Below are 11780 nucleotides of genomic sequence, written 5' to 3'. Positions count from 1 at the left end.
ATATAACTACTTAAGCTTATTGAATATGTGCTTTTAAAGCTTGGAACTATTCCATTGATACTGTGCTTTTATTCTCTTTATACCTCCCTGACCTTCTCCTCCTTCAGCTCTCATCATACATCTTTTACCTTGAGAGTGGGGGGAAAGCAAGGAAACAATAAAAAAACTGACCTAGGTTTCTAGAAGTCTTTTAAAGTTCAACTCTTTCAATGGTGGTAATTTAACAGTAAATTAAAATATTAATCAAACCTGCATATCCTGACCTAGGATCCCATGGCAGCTAAGTCCTGCAGATTCAGTTCTACAGTATAGGAAATTTACTTTCAATTTCATTTTTGTCCATTTGACTACAGTGATTTCCAAAGGAAAATTGTCTGTATGCTTAACTCTGATAGCTATAAATATTACTCTTGAAAAATTGCATTTAATTGGTTCCTCTGGATTTTTAGTATAAGCAGCAGAAAGTTCAGACCCAAATCTTCAAAATATAAACTCTCTGGGAAAGCGTAAGCTCCCCCTCTAAAGGTAGCATGCAGAAAAAAAGGGAACAGCTTAATTGTTTACTGACAGCAGTAAACAATTGTTTACTCAACAGCCCAAGAAATCTAATAAATGAATCCAGGAGTCACTGCTGTCATTCCACACCAGTGTCAAAGGACCAAATGTGTGAAAGCTCAGTTTGCTTTCAAAAATTATGCAGGCAACAGCATTAAGATCAATCTGGGTTCATTTGTTATTACTTTACATAAATAACCAAACACGAGATAGCTGGAGATGCCACAGTTAAGATCATAGCCAAGACCTGCAAGCACATTTCTCCCCATATCTCATGACTCATCCTCTGCCAACCAAATTTTATGTGTGAGGTATACAGAAACCAAGTCATCCCAACCACATTCCTGCCATATTCTCCATCTGTCCTGTACATCTGAGAGAAAAATTATCTCCCACAGAAAGCAGAACATCGTTGTATAGGCCATATTGCAATGCACACATGTAAAGGAGAATGGAAGATGTGCACAGGGCTTTAACTTTGACATTTCTGAATCCAGGTGTTTAAAGTGCTTGAGTTACACATTTTTTTAGAAAGCACATCACTTCACCTTGATGACCCTGCATTGACCCAAGACCTTACAGGTCCTGATTCCTTTTCAACAGACTTCAGAAATTCCCACTGATTTGAGGAGAAGCAGAACCAAGCCTGGATGAAGATAATGGAGTGCCTGGGCCACTTTGGAAGCTGCTTCTCAAAGCTGGTGGGGAAGTCACAGCCCCCGTGGATTCTCCTCTGGTCACAGCAGCACTTTGATGGCAAGGCCAGCAGCATCTCTCCTGTCTCTTAAAAAATGGAAGGTGTTATTGATATCATAGCCAAAATCATACATATAAAAACCACAGATATTTTATTCCTTTCTGGCTTCCTGTCCTTTAGAAAGTACTACTAAACAGCTTACAGTGAGACTTTCAATAACTCTGAGATGTATTAAATACTCAGGAGATTTGTTATTGCACAGTAACTTCCTAGTGGTAAACACTCAACAGAAAATAGCAAAAAAGTCCAGCTGTAACTTGCTATTTTAATAAATTGATAATTTTATTCTTCCAGACTATGAAGTTAAAAGCCCTTTTAGCAGTGCAGAGATTTAAAAGTTTAGGTCTCATTAAAATTTTGAAAGGCATGTCCATAAATAAATCTAATTAAGTTGACTGATGAAATAAAATATCTTTCTTCAGTGTAGTTTCTTCAGAAATTCCAGTTTTCAGCTAAAAGAGAACATTTCCCATTGGGAGGACTTTACCTACCCCACCCTTACTTATTGCTGGATTTATTTAAATAAAAAATGAGTACGTCTTGTGGGATATGGGACATCTTGCTGATGAAAAAGTTACATATAAGGCATATTGTTGAACTACTTTTCCTTGTTTTTGTTGAGGAGAAAGAAAATTCAGCAATGAACTGAGAGAAAACTTTGCTTTATAAAGGCCACGTTTTAATTTGGAGAAAACAGATGCAAATCCTTTGAAAATTTGTGCCCAGCAGCATTAGTTAAGCAAAGCAACTATGGCAAAGGAGTGATTCATTTAGTAAAGAGGGGGTATTTGATAATGTCATGTGGGCACTTGCAGCTCAAGGCCATGGGGCGTAGTTCCAGCACCTCAGCCGATCTTCTGTGTCCTGCTGGTCCTTCCTGCTTAGGGGCTTTCATACAAAGGTATTGAGGAGAGAGTTTCTGCTGAGCTACACAGCCAGGCCAGTGTAAAAGAACTAAGGTAAGGTAATGAATGTCTGCATTATTCCACATTTAGCCCTCTAAGCTAAATGAGAGTCTTACCTCATCAGATTTTGGGGGTATTTTTTTTGTTTTATTAATGCAAACCTAGGATGAAAACACTGCCTAGAATTTCAGCTTCATCATTCAATATTCAATAGAAATGCGTGTGTTCAAGGGTCATTTCTTCTGTCTTCTCTTTCCTGGTAAGTCTATTTTAAATACAGGTATTTTTTCTTCCTGTGATTTTGCACTTCATGGATTGCTATTGCTTTGGAGGAATTATTCAGAAGCTTTCTGCTATACAAATAACTAGTGACCTGCCCAAAAAAGAAACCTTCAACATTTACCTCGTTTTGGACTGCTTCTCTTAGAAATCCTGCCCAAACATATCAGCCTGGTTAAACATACTGACTATAAATATTTCCTTAAAAATAAAGAAAATTAAGAAAGTCAGAGGTTTGGAGGTACAACATCCACTCACAACTCCAATATTTAATAGTCCTGTCACAAGGGGTGTTACTGAAGTGCAGTCTGCAGAGAGGACTGTGTCTTGAGAAATTTTTCATCTGGACAGTAACTGGGGGCCTTTCTTACAGGCTCAGCCTAAGTAAAAGTTAGGTTTGGGGTTGAGAGAAAGGGAGAACCTAGAGACCTGTAGCTGCAATGGAGCTGGAAAAGAGCACCCAAAGGGAAGTGTGGACTGTGGAGATACCTGGGCTGTAAAAGCCTTTTTCCTGGGTAATGGCTAGTTGCCATTACCATTGCCATGTGTGGAAGGATAATCCTCAGATTATGGTTATTTTTAGTGGTAGGATTCAGGTTTGGGTTGAGTGTAAGCCTAGAGCTGCAGTTGGAGTGGGTCTGCAAAGGGGAAAGCATGAGCTGTAAAGAGAATGGGCTGGGAGAAGTTTTCTAATGGGAAAGGTAATATGGGGTGAACATCAGCCAGGACAGTGAAATTGTCTGCTCTCCTGTTGAATGAAGATAATGTGAATGGTAATCTAGTGTTGTCCTTGTTCCTTTTCTGACATTTTTGCAGATGGTTAATAAGAACAGCCTATTTAAACAGAATATCATATGGTTAAATATGCCACATTCTGAAGATGCAGGTCCCTGTATCAGTTTTATTCTAACCAGTTAAAGGAATTATTTATTACTTCACTAAGTATCTTACTTTTCTCTTAAGCATTTCTGCCTGACCTGGTAATTTAAGAACTCATTCCTTTTTCCCAGTCTCCTATTTTTCACTTTTCTAATCCACTTCTTTTTTTTTCCTGGTGCACAGGTATTACACCAAGGTCAGTGACAGCAACAACTGAGCTGTATTTTTGGTATGCATTTAGCATCATTGAAGAAATTAGTTCATAACTACAGAAACAGCTCTTTACTAATAGCAGGAGTAATTTGTTTCATCTGCAAGAAGAAGAGAAAATAACAATGTCCTAACTAGTTTGGTTTTGGGGGTTTTGGTTGGTTGGTTGGTTGATTTGTTTTGGCTTTGTTTAAACTGAAAGAACCAGGTAGTTCTAGAAAAGAAAAGAAAAGGTTTCTTTGTACCAGTTTCTCTGTAGAGTCTGAGGCTGTCCTGGAATAATTCTGTAGGAGGTTCACTGAGACCAGCCTGCAGGTGGGGAATTAACAGTGATGCTTTCTCAAATAAAAGCTTCAACCTGCAATACAGATACAAACACCCTTGGATCTTCATAGTATATAGAGCTGCACCCAGATGTGAGTATCACTGCTGGTACTTACCTCCTGTGAAAATAAAGCTTAAATCTGAATAGAGTAGATAGCAACAATTTTCTTTAATGCTTTTTAGCCAGTGGACATGCAAACAGAAAGCTTTGGAGATGTGTGCAGGTGCCTGTGGCCATTTGTAGAATGCAGAAGACCTTCAGGAAGCAGAATCATACAATACAACAGGATGGGCTTTTCATTTTCAGACTGATAGGAATAAAAGAAGAATATTAAATAAAGAAAAACGAATATTAAATAAACAGAAAAGAAAGAAACATCCATTGCTTTGTGATGGATCCAGGAGCTTCCTCCAGAGGAGCCCTTACTCCATACAATCTAAGCTGCCACACGCCTGTTGTTGCAAGCATGAGGGAACTGCAGCAGACACAGAGATGATTCTTCCCCCAGCAAACCTTTCTGCGAGGCGTTTTAGGCTTGGTTATGCACCACAGATAGTATAGAATGAAAGCCTGGAACATGCAGCTGCTCTTGGGGTATGCAGGTGATGCCATGAAGATTTTTGCCTTTTCTTTTATACCCCTGTTATACCTTTTTACAGCTTCTGTATTCTTAGTGCTTTTTCCCTACATTCTTGGACTTGTTTGTCAAGCTGAGAGACTAAACATTTTAGAAGCTTCATAGCTGGGGATCAGTGTGCCCCAGACCCCAAGGTCCTCTCCAGAACACATTCTGTAAACCAAGATAGAACCATCCAGGGGAAGGTTCCTTGGGGAGGGGGGCTCACTTGAGCCTCTCATTGGGGAATCTTTGATAGATATGATAATTAGTAAAACCCATAATGTTATACCCAATGTTGGGGGGGGGAGACACAGGGACACAGAGAGACACAGAGACAGAGATAGACTCGGCAGGGTGCATCTCGATGCATGTGACCTGGACATGTGCACATAAGGATCCTTAAAATAAATACCAAGGTAAAATCCCATTTCCCCTTCTAACTGTGTATGACTCTTGATTTTAAGACCAGGAAAAGGCATCACAGGAGCACTTTGGTTCATGAGAAGGAGTGGGTCCTGCCTGAGGCTGCTCCCTGGCCTGGCTGCTCTCTCCGGACGTGTCCACCTACACCTCTCACCACAATATGTGCTCAAGTAATTTCAGAAAAATTGATGCAGTGAGGATAAAAGAGCAGTTAATCATGACTTTTAGAAGGTATTTTTATTGTTTGGATACCCTGACCTAGCTGAATGTAGAAGTATAATTTGAGCAGACAGCCAAAATACCCACTAATTAACTTCCTCCAGTGTCACCCTAGGAGCAGGCTGTAGCTGGAAATAATTAGTTATAGGAGACCTCTAAAACTTTATTGTTTCGTTTTGTAACTACTTTGTCCTAGTTGACTACAGTTTGGAGCCAAGGGAATGAACCTGTTTGCACTTTGCTGCTAATGCTGGCCTGTCAGGAAGAGCCTTCTACGGCTGCGTTTGTACAGACGGGAGGAATGCAACTCAAATGTCGAGTCATTACACCAGATTAAAATGAAAGACACTGAGTTTTACAGACCACCAGCAGAATAAAAGCCTACAGCACACAAATGTAAACCAGCAGATGAAGCACATTCCCTCAACCCAGGGAGCAGAACCCCTGCAAGCAAAGACTGGAAAGCACTTTTCATCTAGAGTTAGAAAAGGAACAGCGACAGCAATGCTCTTTTGCCTCTGTTCAAGGCTGTTCCGGGTATTACCCCATAACTCCTCCAGAAATCAAGGACAGTTTTACTTATGATCCTTATAGGTGGCAGGCTGAGCTTTTATTTTCACAAGGGGAAGATTAAAAGATTCAATACAGGTGTACTAAGATCACACAGCTGCATTTATTCCCCTTCCCAGGGAGAGAGGTGCTCCCCTAACACCACCCACTGCCAGCTCCTACAGAGGAGATTGCCTTTCTCTGTTTCTTTTGATGGATGAACAAAAGGGAGGAAAAGAAACTCAGTGCAAATAGACTAACTTAGGGAAACCAGAGGTATCCTTGCCAAGCAGGGAAGTAAACTTGCACCAGTACTCCAACTAAGAACTGTTGTCTTCCTTTGGAGTCTGGAATACCTGCTTTTGGATTGACTGCACTGTTCGTATGATTTGGGGTTTTTAATTGCTCTAAATGTCGAATCCTGCATGTTCTCCACACACTCATGTAGCCAATGTCCCACCTACCTGCAAAGAGTGCAACAATCTGAGTTTTCTAGAGCTCCCAATGCCTCCCATGCCTTTTAGCAATTGAGCTGTTGCCAGCAGGCACCACAAGGGAACATGGAATGTAACTGCGCAACCCCCTGAACTTTGGAGATCTGTTTCACTGTTTCTCTTTCCGCCACATGGCAGAAAGTCCCTGCACAAACAACTCCTAAATGCATGAGATCTTTTTCATTTTACTAGCATGTATTTGCATTCCTCACCATGCAGCAAACTCCTCAGCACAGTTACACCCTTCTACACAGTTATACTCTTTTACAGGTTCTAGATCAGGTCACTGTGCAAAGGAAGCCTGGACAGCTGGCTCAGCAGGCCCTGGACTGAGAAACACATCCCTGCTTTTTTTGAAACATTAATTTTCAGTCCACCTGCACCTGTTCTGAACCACAAACCCCACCTCTCCTGCAGAGAAGACGGGCCTTATCCTCCTTCCTTCTTAGCACCACTATGACTGCACTGCCCTCCACTCCCGAATAAGAGGCAAGCCTTGAGTGTTGCTCTTTTCTTACCCAAACCACATCCCCATCCCTCCCGAAAGCACAGCTTACCTCTTCCAAAGAGAACTCCCTTCTTGACTGTAACATTCTCCACTCCCTGTTTCAAGTTCCCACCTTTCTCTCAGGTGGGTGTAATTTAGGTTTAACACCAGCTTTTATTTGATTTCTTTTGGTTTTTGGTGAGATTTTCTTTGAACTTTGAGTCTCTATTATTCAAAGTAAATCAGTAGGGAAGGCGTCACTATAAAGAACCCTCCTCCATGAAAAGTAGATTTTATTTCATTTTCACTACAAAGCTGACAGTTGTGTTGCCTTTCCTCTTCTTTAAGTCCAGAGTCTTTCTGAACTTTATTTAATTATATTATAACAGCACTATGGGAAGCGATCTTATTTGATAATTTAGAGTGACCTGTCTTGAAATGAACTTCAGTATGTTTTGAAATTCTCTCTTGAAATAAAGTTAAACAGTGCCACTTCTGTCCAAATCTACTCTGTACGGAGGGAAGTTCTTTGCCTGTTTAATAGGTTATATCTTGGAAACAGATTTTTCCTCAAACTGGGGAAACACTTCAGCTCCACGTGGCCTTTCTCAGCCCTGGCAGAAGGGGCTGAAGCAGACAGCTATGCCTCAACTCTCTTCTTTTTTGGAGAAGCACCTTCATTAGCTCTCCCCTCCACTGCACTGCACAGGCAACCTTAGGTCTGCCCTCTGCACTGCACCCACAGGATTCTTGTTTCCACAAACTCATGCCAAACCACTGTTGTACTCTCTAACATTGCACATCAAAATAAATCCAGAAGTCCTTCTACAGTGATGCTCCACCATCAACAAATTCCTGCATGAAAACTCCCACAGAAGCACTCCACCACCAACAAACTCCTACAAGAAAAGTGCCACAACAGAATTACCCCATCAGCGAATTCCCACTTGAAGATTTCCACAGGAATATTCCACTGCCAGCGTGGTCCTACCTGAGAACATTTATGGTACTACTAAGATTTCCATGAGATGCTACCAAGAAATGATTCTGTAGCACCTCAAGTACAAGAGTGCCACACTGCTCAGACTGCCAGGAGGTGCTGAGGGGTCCTCTCCTTCTCCCAGGGGACAGGGGGTTTGGAGAGCTCAGGTCCCCTCACTGGTGAGGAGAAAGTAACTCTCACCTTCGTTACATCATCTCAAGGAGTCACCTGGTAGATCAGGGATGTGAAAACCAAAAGAAGCACTTTAAAACAGTATTTTCTTTCCAGGCTAAGGAACTGAAACTGGCTGCAGCCTGCCATAGCCAGCCCTCCCAGCCATGCTGATTCTGCAGCAGGTGAAGGCAGGAGCTGCCCCATCCTGCAGGGGAATGTCCTGCAGAAGTGTGGGCATGCCACATACCGTGGTTACTGATGCTGAAAATTATTTCGGGCACAGAGGGCAGCGACAGAATCATTTCTGGAGTGAGCTGCCAGTGCTCACATGGAGGCTTTGCTTGCCCAGTGGATTAATAGGAGGGGGTAGGATTCAATCTCGGCTGTTAATCCTTGCAATGTCACAGGAAGCAAACACATCTATTTTCTATTAAGGTTGGTTGTAAGGTTGTGTGGGCCTACCCTTTTTCAAATGATACATAATTCCCTCTTTCCAAGGTATCCTGGGACAAGGATTGATCCCAGGAAGAGCTGAGAGACATCGCTGCCCCACAGAAAAGGTGCATTTCTATTCTCAGAGAAAACATCCTCTTCCCTTAGTGCACAATTGCAGGCTCGGGCAGATGATGGATATGAAGCTGCATTACAGAAATTTGTTGTCAAAGCCAATACCATGTCTTTATTTTCATTTATAAAGGCAAATGTAGCTGCTCTGTAATGCTACACAAAAAAAATTGTTTTCAGTAATCCTACATTAAAAAGTCAATTCTCCATTCATCAGATTTCCAGATAGGCAACAATGAGAGAAATTTTCTCTTTAAAAACATATTCAAAGCATTCAGAGGCATTTCTGTCAATGATTGACTACTGAAAAATGTACCTTTCTCTAACATTTTTGGAAATAAAATGATTACTTTTTTCTTCACTTGAGTTAGCTATAACTATTACATTTTAATTTGTAGTTTTTGCATTTTTTTCTGAGTATGAATTAATTTCATTATCCTGTATAAATTGATAAAGCCACAGTCTGCTCTTTTAACCCAAAGCAGTTCATTTTTTTGTCCATGCTGAATTTTGATATTTCTTGCTTATTTTTCCATTCACATCAATGTACTCCATTGCTGTAGTTCATGGTGCTTTGTTACTGACAGACTGAAGTTCCATTTGACAAATACCAAAACTAAACAACCCACCCATCAACTTACACATTAAGTCAATTTATTGATGTGCATCAAGTTTGACATATTACCTATCATTCACTAAGCTGCAGTTAGAAGGACAAATCTGCTATTTATTCTGTAATCCCTTCAGCTAAAAATCAGACATCTGTTTGTTAAACGATTTTTTACAGAAGCATGGAGAAGCCTTCCTGGAACCCATGTGGTTAAAATATATTCCCAACTAAATTTCCATTTTTCTGGTAAAGTAATTTATCCACTTGCTCTGTGACTTAAAATATCTTGCAATGGTCACTGACTACAAATCATGTGTCACACGTGTCTTTTTTCAGAGCTCTGTTTTGCCTGATTTATTGTGAAAGGCAAGGAAGGAGTTACTGCAGTAATGGACTTGAATAAAATACAGCCTTGTTTCACTTAAATAGCAAGTAAACTGAGAGCTAAACTAAATATCAACTCTATATGAGATTCAATAGCTATTAACCTTGTTTTGTAAAAAAAAAAAAAAACCAGTGTACATTTACCTTTGGTTAGCAATTTGGTTTATCTCAATTTTTGATTTTTTTTTGTTAAAGAATCAGCTGCAGGAGACAAGTGCCAACACTTCCAAGGCAAACCTTGAGAACCTGTGTTTGGTCCCTGCTTGAAAGGGCTGCTACAACACAGCACTACCCTAGACCTAAATTACCAGTCCTTCAGGTGGCTTTTTAGGCATCTAAGCAGTATCTACCAGTGCCATGACGGGAACGGGAGCAAGTCACAGTGAGCTCGTAAGGAGGCTCCCTGATCTCTATGCCCCCAGGATCTGGAGACAGCATCCTCTGTAACTCTGAATGTGGTCTGAGAGGAGAGAAGAACACTGTCAGAAGTAGCTGGGTATAAGCTGTTTAAATTCCCTTGGAAATTGCATTTCTGGTTTTTGGGGAAGAGCACACCAAGGAGTGCAACAACTGACTGCAGGGCTATGACCAGCTGCAGGGACAGTCCCTGTGGTCAGGGGTCAAGGTGAGCAGGGAGTTATAAGAAAAACTGGATCTCCATCCTTTTAATTCAAGGCATGATCATGACATTCTGATTAACTAATAATTACAGAACTGAATGTACTATATCCTTTTGCCTTGGTGGTTTATGGGTTTAAGGGATTTTTTTTGCTGGATGTTTTATTGTTGTTGTTGGTTTGTTTGGTTTTTTTGTTTGTTTGTTTGGGGTTTTCTTGTTAGTTGTTTGGGGTTTTTTTTTGTTTTGACACTTAAGGTTTCATAAAAGTGAATTGCATGATCTTCAAAATGTAAAGGTTAAGCTTTAAAAAATACATGGGTACTTATACACATGTGCCTTATTAGCATATTCGCAGCAGAGCTACGACCACTACTAAAAAATTCTGGCCAGATCCTCAAGATGTCTGTGGAGCTACACCCATGTACATTGCTTTTGCGTGGAGACCAAAGAATCCAATGACTTCTGAAATTAATCTGGTAATGATACTGCAACCATATTAAAAAGAAACAAACAGCTCCCCTGCCAGGTGCTGTTTAATGTTGGAACGTCTTATCAGTCTCAGCAGACGCCAAAGACTGAGTGAACTAAAACCTTATTCCTAAGTACAAGCTTGTAAATTCCAGGCTAAAAAGTACTAGAAGAGACAGAGAAACTTCAGCTTGCAAGAAACGACAAGATGAGCTTCCAGAGTTTCCTCTCAATTGAATAAAATCTAATCTGTGAACCAAGCACCTCACAGGGGAATTTAATTCACACACAGATGTGGAGAACACAAGGCAATTCATCTGGGTCATTTTGTTGTTTGACCAAAGACAAAGAAGCATCATTCCAGAAAATGGAAAACTTCCTGGAAATTATTCTTTCTATTTTTTGGCGCAATTTAACTCAGGGCTGAAGCCGTGAAGCTGTATGGGAGTATTTTATAAACCTATCTGAGAGCATGATGTGGGTTTCTGTACACATTTATGAAGAACATCTTGCATAGCACTCGACAGACAATGACTTAGATCCTGATCATGCACCAGCTATGTAAGCAAACGTGGCAGCAGCTCTGTTTCAGTAATAGCTGGCACCAAGATCACCCCAGCTTACAAAGAAAGGAATGTTGGCCAGGCCATCAGAAGAATTATTCCCCAGCCTGTTTCTAGTCACAGAATCACAGAACAGTTTGGGTTGGATGGGACCTTTAAAAGTCATCCTGAAATGAGCAGGCACATGTTCAAATAGAACAGGTTGCCCAGAGTCCTCTCCAGCCTGGCCTCAAACGTGCCCAAGGCATCTACCACCTCTCTGGGCAACCTGTTCCAGTGTTTAGCACTCTCATTGTAAAAAAATGTATTCCTTATATGTAATTTTAATCACCCTCCTTCAATTTAAAACTGTTACTTCTTGTGCTATCACAACAGGCCCCACTAAAAGTTTGTCTCCAGCTTTCTTGCAGCCTCCCTTAGGTACTGGAAGGTGCTCTGAGGTCCCCCTAGAGCCTTCTCTTCTCCGGACTGAACAACCCCAAGTCTCTAGGCCTGTCTTCACAGGAGACACGCTCCAGCCCACTGTGCATTTTTGTAGCTTTCCTCTGGAACCACTTCAACAGGTCCATTTCCAGAGCTCTGCTTGTCAGCGGATTTGTATCCCTACTCTTGCTTTATGATGATCAGTCTCTTCAGGCGAGAAAAGCACAGGAGTTACAAAGTTTCCACTGTAGAGAAGACCAACTGGTTGAATTAATGCTAATGCCACAAGATG

At 41.0% G+C, this 11780-nt stretch overlaps 1 long non-coding RNA gene across 1 annotated transcript; it reads right to left on the bottom strand.

The window, feature by feature from the left end:
* Positions 1 to 728: 728 nt before the first annotated feature.
* On the bottom strand, positions 729 to 4585 carry LOC121673069. The gene is made up of 3 exons (XR_006019129.1): positions 4026 to 4585; positions 3831 to 3943; positions 729 to 1338 (listed from the first exon to the last, which is right to left on the bottom strand). It is a non-coding gene; the product is annotated as an uncharacterized LOC121673069 (long non-coding RNA).
* Positions 4586 to 11780: the final 7195 nt, after the last annotated feature.

Source organism: Corvus kubaryi, unplaced genomic scaffold, assembly GCF_017639235.1.
Source record: "Corvus kubaryi isolate FWS band 111438036 unplaced genomic scaffold, C.kubaryi_AGA036_p1.0 65158, whole genome shotgun sequence".
In the NCBI taxonomy this organism is placed as follows: domain Eukaryota; kingdom Metazoa; phylum Chordata; class Aves; order Passeriformes; family Corvidae; genus Corvus; species Corvus kubaryi.
This window is presented reverse-complemented; position numbering and strand designations above follow the sequence as displayed.